Here is a 21,582-nt window from a genome sequence, read left to right as displayed (position 1 = left end):
TATGGAAATAGACAGTGAGATTTGAAAAAGATAACCCATCTCTTTTGGATATCTATGGCTGCTCATAAACTGTTCCATTGGAGCACATTGGAGGCTTTTGCAACTTTCCAGGTCAACTGGAGTACTTCAGGAAATTTGCTAAATATAAATATGAAAAACTGTGATAAAGCTGTTGGCATATGTAGACATTGTCATAGTGATACCCACCAAACAGCACAGTGTGACAGAGTCAGGGTCAGGACCTATGTGGTTTCGCAGACCACTTTTTCTGAAATTGTCCGAAACAAAATGAAATACTTTTTTTTTTAATAAATTCTTTATTTATAAACATACACAAAGTAGGCCAAACAGAACAGAGATACATTAAGGGCGATGTAAACCAGCCCACAACAGCAATGTATACAAATGAGAATAGTCAAACATACAGAACCGACACATAACACAGAAAAGAAGGCCCACAAGGGCAGACAGCAAGGACTAAGACTGGTAGACGTACAGAACCAGAGGAGGGGTAAAAAGAAAAGAGAAGAGAGGGGAGAGGGATAGGGGAGCAGCTCCGAGCACCAGCCAGAAGACCAGCAATCGCATAAGGCACCACAACCAACCAGGCACTGCAAGGGCGGGTATCCTAGAAGAGAGTCCAAGGGGCCTAGGCCACCGCACGGTAAGCTTTCAACACTAGGGGAACTCGGGGCGGAGAGGAACGAGAGCCGTAGGAAACTACCAGAAGTCAGAAGGAGAAACCGGTACACCAACCCCCCCCCCCCCCCCCCATACTCAGAGTCAGGATATGGATCAGGAAAATTAGAGGACGATAGAGTCAGGTCCGAAGCAACCCAAGATATGGCATTGGAATAAAAGCTACTGCACACTCCCCATAAATGACGAGGCAAGGAGGGACGCCATCCCTGAGAATGAAGACCGAATGTGCAGAGGAAGGCCAGGGCTACAAATTCCGGGAACGGCTGTAGGAGCTGGGGGAGGGGGGGAATAATAGGAAGCAGGGAAAGGGTCAGAAAGAGGAAGGGAAGGAGAAATGCAGGCAAGGAAACAAACAGACACGACAACTAAGGCCGGGTTCGGCTAGTCCGAACTCGGAAAACACCAAGCAGTGGGAGAACCCCACTAAAGCAGGTCTCAGAGGAACACCGCAGTATCCACTCAGAGAGCTGCCAAAACTAAATAACAGGGGGAGTGGTAGTTCAGAGACCAAAGCTACCCATTCCCACATCGGTGCAACCTAAGCAACTAAAAGAGAAAAAATACAGGAGTCCAACTAGTAGCCAGCAGCAAGGCCAGCTCTGATTACAAAGACACAGTCAACCCGGTCCAAGACAAGTTGGAGTGCACCGCGACCAGGGGCAACAAAATCGACCACAGGCTACGCAACAGAGCGCCAAGAGAGAGAAGCACCGCTGCGAGAAGCAGGGGAAGGACAGGCGCGAGGCACTCCAACCCGGCGAAGGAACAGGGGGGGGGGTAGACAACACCACCGGCGCACGGCGAAGACCGGAATTTGCACTATGCACCCGCAGGGCACAAAACTTAAGCAGAAGGGCAATCCAGAGGGGCACACTAGAGTCAAGCAAACAATGGAGAAGAAGGGCGGCGGGCCTATCAAAGTCTACTCAACGGGCAAGGATACAGGTCCTCCTGATGGGGCCACAGAAGAGTCCACATTTCGGCGTCCATGACGTGGCAGCGGGGGAGAAGAGAGACCAGTAGTTGAAGCAGGAACCGGGAGTGGATAGTCCAACCAATCCAGAAGGGATAAGTCTGGAACATCCAAGAAATGGGCTAAGTCCTCCACCTGATCAGGAGAGTGCAAGGTAAAGCTGGCTCCATTACGTCGAATTTGAAGATGAAAGGGGTGACCCCAACAATAAGTGGCACCAGTGTCCAGGATCTTGCGGAGAGTGGGTTTCAGAAGACGCCGCATAGCCAGGGTGCGACGGGAGACATCTGGAAGGAGAGTGATCGAACCGTCCAGAAACGGGACCGGACCATGTCGCCAGGCAGCCTGAAGAATGTCCTCTTTTTCTTTAAAAGGAAAATGTTTGTTTTGGTACCGTGTTAGCCAGTGGTTATAAAGTATAAAAAAAAAAAAAAAAACTTTGCAAGTCTTCAGTAGGTGATACCTTTTTTAATGGCTAACTCATAATGATGACAGAATATGACGTTTCGAAGCTTTCCTCTGAGCTTCTTCTTCAGATATAACTAAAAAACACTCTGTAGAGGCTGCATATTTATAACTGGACACAGGGCTAGAATTACAGGAGGGAGGGGGGAAGAGGCTTATTACTATATACTTATAACAACAAACAATCAATTGCCAGATCCCCCAGTTCTTATCTTAATGGCTGTCTTAATGATGTGTATAAAAAGACATAAACCCACGTGAGATGTTCATCCCATTGTCCAACGTCTGGAATAGGGTCATGGCCTTGTACTCATAAATCAGTCGCTGTTTCCTTGATTTAAAGTTCCCTTTTAAGATCAAGATTTTCATGTCATTGATGATGCTGTGGTGTTCCTGGCAAAAATGATTTGGCACGTGAAGATCAGTTCTCTGTTGTTTGATTGTATGGCGATGTGAATTAATTCTCATTCTGAGTTTCTGACCAGTCTCTCCAACATACAGATTTTCAGTGGAACATTTGGTGCAAATGATCAAATACACCACATTAGGTGTGTTACAGGTGAACGTACCTGGGATTTTATATTCCCTGTTAGAGTTTGGTATCTCTATCTTGTCAGTGGTCAGTATGTGGGGGCAGGTTTTGCACCTCTTCTGTCCACATGGGAATGTTCCTTTGTTAGTTGGAGGTGACAGAGAGCTGCTAATAATCATATTCCTGAGGTTTGGTGGCTGTCTGTAGCATAGGAGAGGGGGGTCAGAAAATATGGATTTTAGACGGTTGTCTTTTTGCAGTAGTGGATGTAATTTGCGTGTGATTCCTCTCAGCGTCTCCAGGTGGGGGTTGTATGTGACAACCAGGGGTACCCGAGTGTTCTCCTGTTTGGTATTGTATTTTAATAACTCCGATCTTGGTATCCTGGTGGCTCTGGTGACTTTTTCTTTGTAAAAGTGTACCCGACAAAGGACATCCCTGGGGTCAGTGGAGGAGGCCTTCTGGGGCCCCAACACACAGTGGATCCTGTCGATATTGATCTCAGCATCCATCGGCCTAGACAGGACTGTATTGAAAACTGAGACAGCGATGGAGTGAAGCTCTTTAGTAGCAACAGCATCAGGAATGCCTCTCAATTTTATGTTGTTCCAGCGTCCCCGATTTTCTTGGTCATTCACCTGCAGCAGAAGATGGCGGTTGAACGTGCGTTGAGTGGACAAAGTACGCTCCACTGCAAGGAGTCGCTGGTCAATAGAGTCCGTGCGGTGCTGATGAGCTGAAACAGTAGTTGAAAGGGAATGCAGGTCAGTCTTGAGAGCATTCAGAATTCTATCCTGTCGCTCCTCCACTCTGCGAACCATGGCCTCCATATCAAGTTTAGTAGGCATAGCACGGAGCAGGTCCAACTTATTGCGTTTAGGCCGACCCTGAGATGGGGAGACTTGAGAGGAAGAGCCAGAAGAATCAGACTCCATAGGGGCCCGCAGGGCTGCAGGGGTAGAAGAAAAATCCAATTCATTCTCCGGTGGCCGAGGGTGATCGCCCCAGGGAGGCAGAGACTGTTGAGGGGTCAAAGAGTCCACCATGGAGGGGGTCCCAGGGAGAAGAGCCACAGGCAGTGTAGGGGGCGTCATGGAAGCCAGGGAGGGAGACATTGGGCAGCAAGGCAAGTAGCCCCCTGGGCCAGCAAAGGGACCACAGGAGGGGCTGTGACCGCAGGGCCAAGGGAACAGGAGCGACCATCTCCTTGAGGCAGGTCACAGTGAGGGGACACAGGAGATGCTGGGAGTGCAGCATAGAGGCAAGGTTCAGTGGAGGAGGAGTGGGGGAGGGGGGCCGCCAAAGAGCTGTTAGTGCCGGCACCGGAGAGCAGAGATACCTAGTCAGTAGCAGTCCGGGGAGTCCCCACTCCACAGGGGAGAAGAACGGCAGCAGAGGAGGGAGCAGGTGAGCCCGCAGCGAAGGCCTGCACAGCAGGAGACTGCAGGGGGAGAGCCGGAGCTGCCGACACTGGGACGAGGGCGCGCGCCAGCGTCATTTTGGATCCGACTGGGCCGAGGAGGTGGATTTTCTTCCCACCCGCCGAACCATCACAGGACCGAGGTCGGGGATGAGGTAGGACCCAGGAAAGGCAGTGAAAGCACCGAAGGGGTCCGGGAGCTCTGCAGAGATGCGTGTTCACAGCAGCATGTCCTAAGCCACAAAATGAAATACTTAGGAATTCTGTCGAGGTTGTTACTTCCCCTGATTTGTCTGCAGTAGCATATCTAGATAGAGAACAGATGGAGGAATGTAAAATAATCAGCTAGTTTAATTGATTGCCATTTGTATAGTTTCTCCCATTTTTTTTATTTTTTTTTAATGGGGGTTTTGACAATTGTATGCTTAAACATAAGAAGTATTGTAGCAGACTATAGGCGAGCTGCTATGTTTCAGTATCTGAAAGATGTAAGAGCTGACATTATATGCCTACAAGAGTGTGCTTTAAGATCTAGCCCTCAAGAAGTTCAGTGGTTATCCAGGTAGATTGTCTTTTTTAGAAATTAAATATGTGAATAGTAGATTAAGAATTTTTAATGTATATGCCCCTGCAGACAATGTTTTTTTTATATCTTAAAATTTTATATGCCAAGGAGAGGTTTTACTGTTGTTGCTGGGGATTTTAACTATTTGCAGTATATTAAAGACAGAAAAAGTAATTGCTGAAGTTAAATTGAATGTCTCTTCTGGTGTTTTAAGCCATATTATTAAGGATTTGAATTACCAAGATGTAGGTTGTGGTAAACAGAGAGAGGAGAGATTTACTTATATTGCTGAAAGTTGGGTATATAAATCCTGAATACATTATGTTTTTGCATCTTTTGGGGTCATGCAGACATACAAACATGTATCTGTCAGTTCTGATCACAAAATGTTAATTGCGGTTTTTAATCTTACAGATTCTTTTAAATTTGCATCTGAAATCCGGAAGATAAATATTAACCCTTTAGATAATGAACAGACTATTTTAACTTTGCAAGATGTTTTTAATTTGTGTGTTTTAAAACAGTCAGATTTTGCTAATTTATTAGATTGGTGGGATTGAGTGAAAACTAGGGTTGAGCCGATCCTGACTTTTCAGGATCGATTTTAAAATCCGATTTCTGATCATTTTTCATTCGAACCCGATCTCAATCCCAATTCCGATCCAATGCAAGTCAATGGGATTTTTTTATTAATTGGAGATCGGATTTTAAAAGCAATCCTATTCACTATACAGCATGGAATCTAAGAATTGTTAGAATCCACGCTGTGTAGTGAATCACTAAGTAGCCAGAGGATTTTTTTTTAATCCTCTGGCTACTTAGTCCCCCTGGTGTCCACTTACCTCCAGAGATGGCTGCTCCGCTGGTCCGCTGTTCTTCACCTTGCTGCCGCTCCAGCTGTAGTCTTCTTCTCCCTTCACTGGGAGGGGAGAAGTGACGTCTCCCCTCCCTGTACCCGCCCACACTCTCCTAACCTGCCAACACTCTCCTAACCTGCAGGGAGGGGGGCGCGAGGCGAAGAAGACTGCAGCTGGAGTGGCAGCGAGGCGAACAGCAGCGGAGCAGCCATCTCTGGAGGTAAGTAGCTACGAGACATGTTAGTTTAGTCTCCCATTAGAATGAATGGAGGCAGCCGGCACTCAGGGGGTTAAGGCTGTGTGTCTGCTGCTTCCATTCATTCCTATGGAACCGCAGGGGAGCCTTCACACTAACTATACACTATATACTCAGTGTGAAGGCATTGCGGGAAATACTACCAATCCCAATCCCACCTAAAAAGATCGTGAATCCGATTTTTTCCGAACACGATCGATCAACCCTAGTGAAAACCCAACTGACTTCTGGGCTCAAAAAATCAGCTATGTGAAAGCAAAGAGAAAGAGGGACATCAAGGTGCAATACATTATAAAACGCCAAAGTCTCCTCAATTTAAGTTAACGGATGAGCTTATAGAAGAAGTAAGTTGGCCTTTTAGTAAGATAGTGAAAGGGAAAAAGGTGTTAGAAACCTGATGCGACAATAATGGACATTTAATTCTAGGCAACCAGAATCCCTCAAACACTGAGGCAAAAACAGCCCTGAATGTACAACGCTCTAATAACCAGAATGGAACAAGGCCCCAGAGGACTTCACCAAAGCTCCTGATGGTGGAGTTGGTTGGACTTGTTAAATTCTGGGACCCAGAACACTCAGCACACCCCAAGTAGCAGAGGAAACCCAGAAACACTAATCTCAGCAGATGAAGAAATGGGAGAGCTGGTCAACAGGGAGTAAGATGTTCTGAGGTATGCCAGGAGATAGCAGAAGCACTGCAGGAAGGTTGTACAGGTCAAGTTATTTCAAAGGAGGTCTCGCAGGTTCCAGGGATAACCAAAAATTAAGTCAATCAAGCCAGGGTCGAGAGACAGGAGGTCACGAGGTAGCAGGAGGGAGAAGCAAAGGCATAGTCAGGAAAGACAACATCTGCAAGGAGTTTGCATGTTCTCCCCGTGTTTGCGTGGGTTTCCTCCGTGCACTCCGGTTTCCTCCCACACACCAAAGACATACTAATAGGGAATGTAGATTGTGAGCCCTATATGGGACAGTGACTGACAATATCTGTAAAGCGCTGCGGAATATGATGGCGCTATATAAGTAAGCATAATAAATAAGAAATAATAATAGTCAGGAGAGCCGGGTCATACACAAGAGGTCATGGAATAGCCAAATGGAGGTCAAGCAGGAGTAGCCAGGAAACAAGCTGAGATCACACAGGAGGTCTGAAGTTATCCAAATCGAGAGGTCAAGGAGAAGTAGTCTGAAAGGCAAGCCAAGGAGCAGGACAAAGCGCAGGGAGAGCTGTCACCAGATGAAAACTGAATAACCAGTGGCGGGGCCAGAGCCAGAATGAGGCCTAAATAGCCTCTGGTCAACTGCTGGCCCCAGGAGAAGACCAAAATTCCCGCAGACTAATGCAGAGCTCCTGGCCCTCCTTCAAAGGGGACCGGAAGTGCCACTCTGGCGCTGCAGACATAATGGGCCAGCAGCCTCTGCACAGCGGAGGCTCTGTCTCTGTCTAACAGATGGCTTTCCTGTGGAATTTTACCTAGAGATTAACTAAATTGTAACTAGAATTTTACAATATGTTTTTAACTCTGTTGTTTTATCTGATTCTATACATCAAGCGATGGTCCTGATAATTTACAAAAAAGGAGATTACATGCCTTAATGTGGACTACAAAGCTTATGCCAAGATCCTAGTATATCAGAATTTCACCGTACCTGGTAGAAAATTTTTGTTAATGTCCAGTTGTTTCAAGATCTGATATTCTATACCAAAAAGATTAACCTACCGTTGTTATTGGAAACAAATGATCTGGAGAAAGCATACAATAAGGTTTCTCATAGATATATGTTTCCTATCCTGGAAGGGATGGGTATGCAAAAAAAATGTCTGCGATACAGTCGTTGTATAAGAATGTGAACAGCAGAATCATAGCTAATGATCACCTAACTCCTGCTATTGAAGTTTGTTCTTTATTTGTGTTATGGAGTCTTTATTACTATATGTACAAAAAGACAAAGTGTTAGCCAGTGTTTCCATTCCTAGAGCAACAGCAGTTGTGTAAAATCTTGGGCTATATGGATGACGTAGTACTCTTATACAGTTCAGAGTCAGACATACTGTAGATCGGGCTAATGTACATTTGAGAATCTTTTGTGGAGTTTCAGGAATGATGGTAAACTGGAATAAATGCCAGTTGTGAAATTTTGGCAAAAAGGTTCCAGTAACCATTGACAATGCCTTTGTCTCATAAAATTAATATGATTGGAGTCACCTTTGAGAGAGATCTTCATACACAAGATTGGTCAACAAAATTGAGAGGAAACTTTCATTTTGAGTTCTAAGAAGGCTGGTCCTGAAAGGCAAGATTCTTAGTATAAAGTTTAGAGAGTAACAAGGAAGCTGTTTGTTTTTTTATGGAATTCTAGTGGGAATACATTGAGAAGAACTGTGGTAACAACTAGCTTGGGCTTAGGTGGCTATGATTTTCTGAATAAAGAAATGTTTCTCAGTTTACTTTTTTTCTTGCTGCACTTTAATATGCTGAAAACTGGTAAAGTGGCAGATATGAGCCATTACCTAGCTGGCTGGCTTTACACTAGAAGGGATTGGTTTCAATAGGAAACTCAAGTAGCCGATGTCTATTAATGTGCCAGTGTTTTATGTGATTTCAATTTTTTTTTTTAATGAAAAATGAAATCTGTGGCTGCTAACTGGCCTATCTCTGCTTTTGTGGAAGTGGCTGCACCTTGTTGAAGGTTCCTGATAATACACTGTGATAAGAGCCCATGTGGAGGCCAGGAGCAAGATGTATCTCACTTGCTTCAGCGTGGGGAGACCATTGTACCCTGACCCTTTTAGAGCCTATTGACTTAAAGAAGAGAGAAGCAATGAAGAGGTGTATTAGCTGGGCAACAGAGTTGAGGGTGGATTTGTAGGGGATTGGCTTGTTAATCATTGTGATGTATAAGTGAAAGATGTCAATGCCTTTTTTTTAATTCTGCTGGCCTCAGAAACAGAAGATTGGCATTAGAAGTTGGCATTCAGTCTACAATTTATATGTTCACTCACTATATCCTTCTGCAGTAGCATTTCTCATGTTTTATACAGCAGACACCCAGCACTATGCCCACAATTGGTGCCCGCACTGATTGCAAGCATTAACCTGTGTGGCGCTTCCGTCAAAGCTGACCAAGGCACCATTTTACCAGCGGCATGTAAGTACTACCATTTTGCCAAGGATCACCGGCACCCAGAGCAAGCTCTGGCTTTCCGTTTCCATGACAGCTAGGAGCCCTGTGTCAGAATATGGTGACTTTTAGAAAAAAAAAATGTAGTTATGGATTTTTGTTAAGGGGTTAAAATGTAAATAAAACCATATAAATTTGGTATTCTCAAAATCGTAACAAAGCATAAAATACAGGTCACATGTCATTTTGACTGCAGAATGAACACCAAAAAAACTTTTTTCTTCAAATCCCCCCATTCTGATTTTTTTTTCCAGCCTCCCAGTACATTGTACAAAATAATTAATGGTAGCATCTTAAAGAAAAATTTCTCCTGCAAACATTAAGACTTTATATGGCTCTGAGAGCAGAAAAATCAAAAATTCTTGGAGTTTGGAAGGGGAGTGGAGATAAAAAATGAAAAGCAAAATCGAAAAATGCCTGCCACAGGAAGGGGTTAATGGACAGAACGTAAGGATGTTCAGAACTTGGAGATCATTAAAAATGGATGTATTGATTTCTTCAGATCTGTGTGCCTTTCAAAATGGACAAAGATAGACTAGACAAGGGAGGCAACACAGTGGCATAGTGGTTAGCACTGCAGTCTTGCAGCACTGGAGTTCTGGGTTTGAATCCCGCCAGAAACATCTGCAATGAGTTTGTATGTTCTCCCTGTGTTTGTGTGGATTTACTCCCATTCTACAAAGTCATGCAGATCGTAAAAAAATGTACATTGTGTTCCCTATATGAGTCTCACAATCTATATTAAAAAAAAGAGCAAACACTTATTGAATCTCATTGTTTTTAAAATGGTTGTTGCATGGTCATTTTTTAAGAGATAAGATAATCCTTTAATAGTTCCACCATGGGGAAATTCAGTACAACAGTTCAGTTGTTAGACCATTATGATAAAGTATTGCTTCTTGGCCTTTTCGCTAAGATCAAGTGCAGTATTTGTTCTTATCAGAAGCGGTCCTTAGAGCTCCCGCCGCCATGGGGGGGGGGGGGGGGGGCCTTGGAGCCGGGGACTGTGGAGGTAGGGGCGGAGAACCACTTGGGGAGTAGCTGCTAAGCAGAAGTAACTAGTAGTTGGATCTGCCAGTGGGTGTGGTGCTCCAATGCGGAGAACCAATGAAGACCATGGAAGCTGGCAGTGAAACCACCAGAGCCCCTGGTCCCTGGTTTCAAGGCCAAAGGACCGGTGATGCACTTTGAAGGCTTCTAAGTGCAGTGCCCTGGGGGTGCCAGGTTGACCCTGGGGTGCCAACTCACTGAGGAGGGAGCTCACCTATTTTCGGCACATTGCACAAGTACTTTTCACACTTTCAGAGCACACACTCTATGCCTGGTTTATCCAGCATGGGTAATTTTTTTATAGATCCAGCGGATAGACCGGGTCATACCAGACACTCTATCCACTTGTTTGTCACTTTTTTTTGTCACATTTGTTAACCTTGTCACTGATTTGTGTGTGTGGATGAAGGGATGCGGACACCCTTTTGGAGCCATCTTGACTTATCCAGGAGTGGTTGTGTGTCCATTAGGTTCCCCCCTCGCTGTCGTGCAGGTTTACCTCTGCTTTTGTGGAGGTAGACATAGTCTTAGGGGCTGGAAGTACTCCAGGTGGTAGCAGCCCAGGAGGAAACCAAACTGAGGACAGGCTCTAGGAGTACCCTTGGTGATGGCAGCCTGAGGGGAAACTGAGCAGTGTAGGTCTTTCTGCTCCAGTGGATTGCCTGTTGTAGCCCTTGGCTACTTGGTACCTTTTGGTCCAGTAGTCTTGGGATTGCCTATTGAGACAGGTTTCTAAGCAGATGCATCCTGCGCACATTTTTTGGGGGGGCACTTCACACTTTTTTTCATGCACTGTGTGTATTGATGGCACAGTTTAGAGGCCTTCAAATGAAAATTATGCTAAAGTACCACGTTGTGGAAACAAAGCTTTATTTGTTGCATATTTTGCTACTGTTTTTTGAGTTACGGGAGTGGCCTTAGCCCTAATCTTTTTTCAAGAAAAAAGTACCAAACATTTGTCACATCTTGATGAATGTCATCACATATTAAACCGTGCCTCCTTTTCAGTCAAGCTACACACCTTTTTGTAAGAGTTTCCCACCAAGGTGCAGAAACTGTCAATAGTTTCTAAAACAGAAAATAAATGACAGTGTTTGGTGCATATTGTGCAATAATTATGGTGCATTTTCAATAATAAATCTGCAACAATGTCTTTAAAGATTACCATATTTTCAATAGCAATATGTAGAGAGCTACTAAAAGCTGATAATCCATTTCCATCCTGGCTACAAGATTTAGTGAGCCTCTTAGGGAGAACTATTCCATATACTGAAATAATGATTTCCACAGCATCTCATAATTGGATCTAATGCAATGCTCTAGCATTTGAAAGCCTGTTTCTAATGATTCCATAGCAGCAGCAGACTTTTAGTGTATAGAATAAGCTTTAATGGAATAATCACTTAAAAGCAGGAACACAGTCCCCATATTGGATGCTGTGAGACACTGAGTATTTCTCTGAAAAACAATTGTATCTAAAGCGTCTTCAGGGCCAGGATCCTTAAGCTCGTCAAATCTATATTCCATTGTACTGTATTGTATAAAAGTCACAATAAGACATGCTAGGCAAGCAGATTTTCTTTTTGTTTTAAATGAGGTCAAACATGATTATCAGCACAGGACAAGGCATTTTGTATAACAGTAGACAAACGAGAAGCGGGCAAGAAGCCAAACCCAAAGATCTGTATATCCGTAGCACTTGTTTTATTAATTTTTGTGTTGTTTTTTTTTTTTTTTTATCTATTGACACTCACCATAAGTTACATTGTATTAAATAAAGAAAAATAGCATAGTTCATCACAGGTAAAAAGTGAGACTATCTTTATTTGTATTTAATAAGGAAACTTTCTGCCTTAGACTAAGGACACTTAGCAAGCCACAGCCAAAAAGCGCTGCAGCAAACACCTTGGTGGAAATGAATCACAGTTTGAAGTAGTCTGAAGTTTCCTCCTATATCCTTATTAGCGGAGAATGCTTGCTTCTGCTTTTTCTTGCAGCAATGCCTATTTAGTTGACTTCTCACCAATAAGTAAACACATGGAGTATTAGTCATGGGATCTCATAGCAAAATAGCAATGGCACATCATTTGGCTATACCAAGCACTGTCATTTAAGTTTCTAGGATATAGACTTTTATTAAATAAGGGAAGTGCTTTTTCAAGATTTCAACCAGTTACATACATTGCAATGGGATGCAATGGGATAGAGATGAGTGAACCCATCAAGACTTGTTTAGTGTTTGGGTTTGGCAGCTCAGGTGCCTGGTTCATTTTGGGATGAACAAGTTTGGTACAAACAACATTTTACGTTTTTTTAACATTGTTGATACTGCAGTCATCCCTGCTGATAAATTTGGTGACTTCCTCAAAGGGCTTGAGTTACTACAAGTTGTTTCAAAGCCACTCCTTTGTTATTTTAGCTGTGTGATTAGGGACATTATCTTGTTGGAAGGTAAACCTTTGGACCAGTCAGCCACATTCATCTTTCCTTCAATTGCAACAACTCATCCTGTCCCCTGCAGCTGAAAAACACCCCCATAGCATGATGCTGCCACCACCATGTTTCACTGTTGGGATTGTATTGGGCAAGTGATGAGCAGTGCCTGGTTTTCTACACACATACCACTTAGAATTAACACCAAAAAGTTTAATATTCATTGCATCAGACTAGAGAATCTTAATTCTCATAGTCTGGGAGTCCTTCATGTGTTTTTTTTGGCAAACTCTATGCGGGCTTTCACATGTCTTGAGAGGCTTCCTTTGGGCCACTCTGGCATAAAGCCCCGACTGGTGGAGAGCTGAAGTGATGGTTGACTTTGTGGAACTTTTTCCAGTCTCCCTACTGCATCTCTGGAGCTCAGCCACAGGTTCTTCCTTACCTCTCTCACCAAGGCTCTTCCCCCCATGATCGCTCAGTTTGGCTGGACAGCCAGGTCTAAGAAAAGTTCTGGTTGTCCCAAACTTCTTCCATTTAAGGAGTATGGAGGCCACTGTGGTCTTAGGAACCTTGAGTGCTTCAGAAATTCTTTTGTAACCTTGGCCAGATCTCTGCTTTGCCACAATTCTGTTTCTGAGCTCCTTAGGCAGTTCCTTTGACCTCATGATTCTCATTTGCTCTGACATGCACTGTGAGCTAAGAGGTCTTATATAGACAGGTGTGTGCATTTCCTAATCAAGTCCAGTTTAATTAAACACAGCTGGACACTAATGAAGGAGTAGAACCATCTCAAGGAGGATCAGAAGGAAATGGACAGCATATGAGTTAAATATGAGTGTCACATCAAAGGGTGAGAATACTTATGGCCATGTGATATTTCAGTTTTTCTTTTTTAATAAATTTGCAAAAATATCTACATTTCTGTTTTTTTCTGTCAAGATGGAGTGCTAAGTGTACATTAATGAGAAAAAAAAGAACTTTTTTGATTTAAGCAAATGGCTGCATTGAAACAAGGAGTGAAACATTTTAAGAGGTCTGAATACTTTCCGTACCCACTGTACAAAGCTGACTTCACATATAGGTTAGGAAACCCTTGTACATGGCACAAATTGACTGGCCTTTTAGATGACCAATCCACTGTGCACCTTTAATATACAGGCTTAATCTTTGATTATTCCTAAATGTAGATTAGAATGGATGTATTGTATCAAACAGATCTCATACCTGGTTTATGACATCACGCAATGACAACAAAATGGACATTCAGGAGTAAATTTTGCCAGTATGTCTGTGCAGGAATTAGCTTGATAGGTTTGCTGTGTATTGAGGCTTTGTCTTCCTGAACAAAATCAGATTAAGTTTTTTTCTAAAAATGCTGGCAGCTGGAGCTGAAAATGGATTTCTGTATCCCTGCTGAGGCTTAGGCTTTCCTCACCTACTACATATCATTTCTGTTCTTCTGTAATTTTATCTGGCAAGATCGGGACTTGTGATTTAAAATTAAAAGTAGCAGAGAAATAGGAAAGGAAGAGCAAGGGAAAATATGGATATGTTCTAAAATACAGATATATAAAAACAGTCTATGGCTAAGGTCTCACGTAGCGAGTCACAGCCAAAAAGCACTCGCCCGCTGCAGACTTTCTGCCTCTATTATACCTGTATGGAAAATGCCAGCGTTTCCATAGGAATGATTGACATGCTGCAATATAACTAAAACCTGAGTGTAATTTAAATTGCAGCATTTCCACTGCAATTTTTTTTTCTACAATGTGTGAATGAGATTAGCCAAAATCCCATTCACTTTGCAAGTAATGTTAAATGTTGAGGTGTTTGCAACATGGGGCCCTAGCCTAAATTGGGTTCACCTTTATTTTTAAACTTAACACTGGGGCTCCATGTGGCGTAAACACCGCAGAAAAAAATGCAGCCTTTTACAGTCACAGCAAAGTGGATGGGATTCTAGTAAATCCCATCCAAACTTTGTGAAAAAATACCGTTGTGGTTTTGGAAATTGCAGCATGTCAATTATACCTATAGAAAACCTGGCTTTTCCACATAAGTATAATGAAAGCAGAAAATCAGTAGAGGAAACCTCTGCAGATTTTCTGTGAAAAGTGCTGCAGAAAAAACTGCAATGTATTGCCACCGTGTTCTGTCCCACAATATTTTTTTGCTGTGGGATGCTATGTGGGGCCTTAGCCTAAGGAGGATTTTTCCCCATCTCCGCCAATTCTAGTTTATAGCACATGTTAATAGGTGCTGCTACACTGATTCTAGCAGTTGGAATTTTCTCTCTAGCCTCCTCCATTCTCAAGCAATAAGGGCAGGTAGTTTTGATGCTTGATGTACTATTTAAGCTCTGTAATGTCAGAAGGGCTGTGTTAGGCAAAGGGCATGATTCAGAGCTCCAATCAGATGCAGCAAGTCTCAGAGCTCAAAATCACACTTCTTGTCTGCTCCTTCCTGACACCACCCTCATTATAGTACAAAGTGTAAATAGCATATCAGATACCAAAACTAACAGAATCCATGCTTAGAATCGTTGGGGATAGAGAAAAAATTCCAGTTATTTTAAAATCAGTGTAGCAGTAACAGTGGCATAACTAAAGTCTTGTGGGCCTCGGTGCAAACTTTTGTCTGGGCCCTTTACCCCTTCCTTACAGCAATCCTTGATCATGACAGGACCTCACACAATATAATATGCTCCACAGTGGCCCCCAGATAGTATTATATGTCCATCAGTGGCCCCCACACAGCATTATATGCTCCACAGTGCCCCCTCACAGTATAATATGAACCACAGTGGCAGCACATACAGTATAATATGCACCCCACAGTGGCCCCACACAGTATAATATGCTCCACAATGGCCCCCACCCAGTATTATATGCTCCGCAGTGGCCTCCACCCAGTATTATATGCTCCACAGTGGCCTCCCCCCAGTGTTATATGCTCCACAGTGGCCCTCATACAGTATTATATGCTCCCAACAGCCCCCCTCAGCTTCGGTGTTACAGTATTATTATACTCTGGGGTTTGAGGAGACCCAAGGAAGGTAATTAAAAAAAACAAATAATCATACTCACCTTCCCTCACCTTTTCTGGGTATCCTCACTCTGTCCTTCTGTATTCTGCATCTTCGGCCTTCTTCAGATGTCACTGCTGGGGTCTCAGTGGTCATGTGGGGTGCATTGACATAATTACGCCGCCATGCCCCATGTGACTGCTGGGGCCTAATCAGAGGCCTCAGTCAGATGACTGATGAGTGCTGGAGCGTATGCTGAGCCCTGGAGAGGTGAGTATTTGTATTTATTATTTTCAGTCACCTCCCCTGGACTTGCCAGGGGCCCTTTCCAATAACAGTAATTCTAGCGGTCGGAAAACCATGCTTTCCCCGACTGCTATCATAGTAGTTCGGGGCCCCAGTTATCTCCAGCTGTCATGGGCACCATATCACTTCTGGGCCCGGTCTTTACGCCATTGAACATCAGCAATTGTTAATTAGTGTCAAGAGCTGCACTTGCTGGAGGTGGAGAAAGGTTCTCTTTAAGCCTATTTTGTTATATTCTACAGTTACAAAGACAAATATGCATAATATTAAAAACTTAGATGCAGGCTCTATATGGTTAATTTTAACACTGACTTTGAGATTTCATTTCACATAGGAAGCAGAAATGGCCACTTAAACGCCATACATGTAAATGCGGTTCACTTAGAAAAATTAAAAATTGGATTACTATCTGACAAAGATCAAAGGTTCTCCTGAATTCAGTATTACAGATATTGCTTCTTCAAAGGTATTTTCTCTTATGTTTGCAATGTAAATAGCAAATGCAATCCAACATAAATGTATTACAACATCCTACTTTGTAGGAGTTACATCTTCAGGAAAGATTTTCTCTGACGCACCTGTGTAAATAGGCAAGGGTAATAATAGCATAGTATATGGCTTGCTGCAACTAATGCATTGCAATCTATTCTTGGTTTTCAAGAAATTAACTTTTAAAAGCTCACTCCAATTTGGACTGCAATGTTATTACATTAGACCAATATTCCAATATTTCCCACAGTTCCTGATTAGTAGATTATGTAAAATGAAATGAAACAATGCATTTTGTGGCAGCCAATGAATTCATTCTTACCCATAGTTAATTTGTTTGAAAACCACTGATTTCAGATTACTTTATGACACAGAAGTGGCATAGTAGATTTGATGAGTCTGTCTACTCCTCTAGAAGTCTTGTGATTTGTTCAGAGGCAACATACTCTTTTTCATATTTTTTTCATGACCAGCCAACTACCAAAACATCTGCTTTAATAATAAAGGTGGTCACTCTTGCCAAGTATCAATTTATCAAGCACATTTGACAAAATAAAGTGAGCGAACAAAAGAAAAATGTAAATCAACTTAATATTTGGTGGGAACGCCTTTTGGAGGAGGAGTCCTAGAAGTGATGATGTGACCCCCATAGAGCCTTGTTCTCAACATCATAGAGTCTGTCTGGGAATACATGAAGGATCTGAGCAAGGCTACCTCTACAGAAGATCTGTGGTTAGTACTCCAAGATTTTTGGAACAAGGGTTAAAGTGGGACATGGATAATAATCTGACATTTTTTTTTTAAAGCAAAAAACAGTTTCTGCTTGAAAACCCCTTCCCATTTTAGTCCCAGCATAAAGGACATTCCTGCATTAATACATTAGTCAATGTACGCAGACATGACCCCTTGTGTCCTTATAGCATTTATAGTGGAGCTTGAAAGCTTGTGAACCCTTCAGAACTCATAAAGGTAGATAAAGAGAGTCAAATACATCCAAAAATACACTTAGTCATTTAGTTCTACAAGAAAATCATCCAATATTACTAGAGATGAGCGAACACTAAAATGTTCGAGGTTCGAAATTCGATTCGAACAGCCGCTCAATGTTCGTGTGTTCGAACGGGTTTCGAACCCCATTATAGTCTATGGGGAACAGATACTCGTTAAGGGGGAAACCCAAATCCGTGTCTGGAGGGTCACCAAGTCCACTATGACACCCCAGGAAATGATGCCAACACCTCTGGAATGACACTGGGACAGCAGGGGAAGCATGTCTGGGGGCATCTAACACACCAAAGACCCTCTATTACCCCAACATCACAGCCTAACAACTACACACTTTACACACTCAATACCACCTCTCTGACAGTAGGAAAACACCTTGAAACATGTGTATTTGGCACTTGCAGTGAGGAGAGCTTGTCACCAGCAGTGAATTTGGCCCTTGTAGTAAGTTGAGGTTGGCACCAACATTTGTTTTGAAAATCAGGGTGGATTGAGCCTCTAACCAGCAGAGTTTGGGCAAATTCATGGTGGAGGGAGCCTCTAAAAACCCCAGTTTGGACCAATTCATGGTGGAGGGAGCCTCTAACCAGCCCAGTTTGGGCAAATTCATGGTGGAGGGAGCCTCTAAAAAACCCAGTTTGGACCAATTCATGGTGGAGGGAGCCTCTAACCAGCCCAGTTTGGGCAAATTCATGGTGGAGGGAGCCTCTAACCAGCCCAGTTTGGACCAATTAATGGTGGAGGGAGCCTCTAACCAGCCCAGTTTGGACCAATTAATGGTGGAGGGAGCCTCTAACCACCCCAGTTTGGACCAATTCATGGTGGAGGGAGCCTCTAAACAGCCCAGTTTGGGCAAATTCATGGTGGAGGGAGCCTCTAAAAAACCCAGTTTGGACCAATTCATGGTGGAGGGAGCCTCTAACCAGCCCAGTTTGGACCAATTCATGGTGGAGGGAGCCTCTAAACAGCCAAGTTTGGACCAATTCATGGTGGAGGGAGCCTCTAAAAACCCCAGTTTGGACCAATTCATGGTGGAGGGAGCCTCTAACCAGCCCAGTTTGGGCAAATTCATGGTGGAGGGAGCCTCTAAACAGCCCAGTTTGGGCAAATTCATGGTGGAGGGAGCCTCTAACCAGCCCAGTTTGGACCAATTAATGGTGGAGGGAGCCTCTAACCAGCCCAGTTTGGACCAATTAATGGTGGAGGGAGCCTCTAACCACCCCAGTTTGGACCAATTCATGGTGGAGGGAGCCTCTAACCAGCCCAGTTTGGACCAATTCATGGTGGAGGGAGCCTCTAAAAAACCCAGTTTGGACCAATTCATGGTGGAGGGAGCCTCTAAACAGCCCAGTTTGGGCAAATTCATGGTGGAGGGAGCCTCTAAAAACCCCAGTTTGGACCAATTCATGGTGGAGGGAGCCTCTAACCAGCCCAGTTTGGGCAAATTCATGGTGGAGGGAGCCTCTAAAAAACCCAGTTTGGACCAATTCATGGTGGAGGGAGCCTCTAACCAGCCCAGTTTGGGCAAATTCATGGTGGAGGGAGCCTCTAACCAGCCCAGTTTGGACCAATTAATGGTGGAGGGAGCCTCTAACCAGCCCAGTTTGGACCAATTAATGGTGGAGGGAGCCTCTAACCACCCCAGTTTGGACCAATTCATGGTGGAGGGAGCCTCTAAACAGCCCAGTTTGGGCAAATTCATGGTGGAGGGAGCCTCTAAAAAACCCAGTTTGGACCAATTCATGGTGGAGGGAGCCTCTAACCAGCCCAGTTTGGACCAATTAATGGTGGAGGGAGCCTCTAAACAGCCAAGTTTGGACCAATTCATGGTGGAGGGAGCCTCTAAAAACCCCAGTTTGGACCAATTCATGGTGGAGGGAGCCTCTAACCAGCCCAGTTTGGGCAAATTCATGGTGGAGGGAGCCTCTAACCACCCCAGTTTGGACCAATTCATGGTGGAGGGAGCCTCTAAACAGCCCAGTTTGGGCAAATTCATGGTGGAGGGAGCCTCTAAAAAACCCAGTTTGGACCAATTCATGGTGGAGGGAGCCTCTAACCAGCCCAGTTTGGACCAATTAATGGTGGAGGGAGCCTCTAAACAGCCAAGTTTGGACCAATTCATGGTGGAGGGAGCCTCTAAAAACCCCAGTTTGGACCAATTCATGGTGGAGGGAGCCTCTAACCAGCCCAGTTTGGACCAATTAATGGTGGAGGGAGCCTCTAACCAGCCCAGTTTGGACCAATTAATGGTGGAGGGAGCCTCTAACCACCCCAGTTTGGACCAATTCATGGTGGAGGGAGCCTCTAAACAGCCCAGTTTGGGCAAATTCATGGTGGATGGAGCCTCTAAAAAACCCAGTTTGGACCAATTCATGGTGGAGGGAGCCTCTAACCAGCCCAGTTTGGACCAATTAATGGTGGAGGGAGCCTCTAAACAGCCAAGTTTGGACCAATTCATGGTGGAGGGAGCCTCTAAAAACCCCAGTTTGGACCAATTCATGGTGGAGGGAGCCTCTAACCAGCCCAGTTTGGGCAAATTCATGGTGGAGGGAGCCTCTAAACAGCCCAGTTTGGGCAAATTCATGGTGGAGGGAGCCTCTAACCAGCCCAGTTTGGACCAATTAATGGTGGAGGGAGCCTCTAACCAGCCCAGTTTGGACCAATTCATGGTGGAGGGAGCCTCTAACCAGCCCAGTTTGGACCAATTAATGGTGGAGGGAGCCTCTAACCACCCCAGTTTGGACCAATTCATGGTGGAGGGAGCCTCTAACCAGCCCAGTTTGGACCAATTCATGGTGGAGGGAGCCTCTAAAAAACCCAGTTTGGACCAATTCATGGTGGAGGGAGCCTCTAAACAGCCCAGTTTGGGCAAATTCATGGTGGAGGGAGCCTCTAAAAAACCCAGTTTGGACCAATTCATGGTGGAGGGAGCCTCTAACCAGCCCAGTTTGGACCAATTAATGGTGGAGGGAGCCTCTAAACAGCCAAGTTTGGACCAATTCATGGTGGAGGGAGCCTCTAAAAACCCCAGTTTGGACCAATTCATGGTGGAGGGAGCCTCTAACCAGCCCAGTTTGGGCAAATTCATGGTGGAGGGAGCCTCTAAACAGCCCAGTTTGGGCAAATTCATGGTGGAGGGAGCCTCTAACCAGCCCAGTTTGGACCAATTAATGGTGGAGGGAGCCTCTAACCAGCCCAGTTTGGACCAATTAATGGTGGAGGGAGCCTCTAACCACCCCAGTTTGGACCAATTCATGGTGGAGGGAGCCTCTAACCAGCCCAGTTTGGACCAATTCATGGTGGAGGGAGCCTCTAAAAAACCCAGTTTGGACCAATTCATGGTGGAGGGAGCCTCTAAACAGCCCAGTTTGGGCAAATTCATGGTGGAGGGAGCCTCTAAAAACCCCAGTTTGGACCAATTCATGGTGGAGGGAGCCTCTAACCAGCCCAGTTTGGGCAAATTCATGGTGGAGGGAGCCTCTAAAAAACCCAGTTTGGACCAATTCATGGTGGAGGGAGCCTCTAACCAGCCCAGTTTGGGCAAATTCATGGTGGAGGGAGCCTCTAACCAGCCCAGTTTGGACCAATTAATGGTGGAGGGAGCCTCTAACCAGCCCAGTTTGGACCAATTAATGGTGGAGGGAGCCTCTAACCACCCCAGTTTGGACCAATTCATGGTGGAGGGAGCCTCTAAACAGCCCAGTTTGGGCAAATTCATGGTGGAGGGAGCCTCTAAAAAACCCAGTTTGGACCAATTCATGGTGGAGGGAGCCTCTAACCAGCCCAGTTTGGACCAATTAATGGTGGAGGGAGCCTCTAAACAGCCAAGTTTGGACCAATTCATGGTGGAGGGAGCCTCTAAAAACCCCAGTTTGGACCAATTCATGGTGGAGGGAGCCTCTAACCAGCCCAGTTTGGGCAAATTCATGGTGGAGGGAGCCTCTAACCACCCCAGTTTGGACCAATTCATGGTGGAGGGAGCCTCTAAACAGCCCAGTTTGGGCAAATTCATGGTGGAGGGAGCCTCTAAAAAACCCAGTTTGGACCAATTCATGGTGGAGGGAGCCTCTAACCAGCCCAGTTTGGACCAATTAATGGTGGAGGGAGCCTCTAAACAGCCAAGTTTGGACCAATTCATGGTGGAGGGAGCCTCTAAAAACCCCAGTTTGGACCAATTCATGGTGGAGGGAGCCTCTAACCAGCCCAGTTTGGACCAATTAATGGTGGAGGGAGCCTCTAACCAGCCCAGTTTGGACCAATTAATGGTGGAGGGAGCCTCTAACCACCCCAGTTTGGACCAATTCATGGTGGAGGGAGCCTC

This window comes from Leptodactylus fuscus, chromosome 6 (assembly GCF_031893055.1).
Source record: "Leptodactylus fuscus isolate aLepFus1 chromosome 6, aLepFus1.hap2, whole genome shotgun sequence".
Taxonomy (NCBI): domain Eukaryota; kingdom Metazoa; phylum Chordata; class Amphibia; order Anura; family Leptodactylidae; genus Leptodactylus; species Leptodactylus fuscus.
This window is presented reverse-complemented; position numbering follows the sequence as displayed.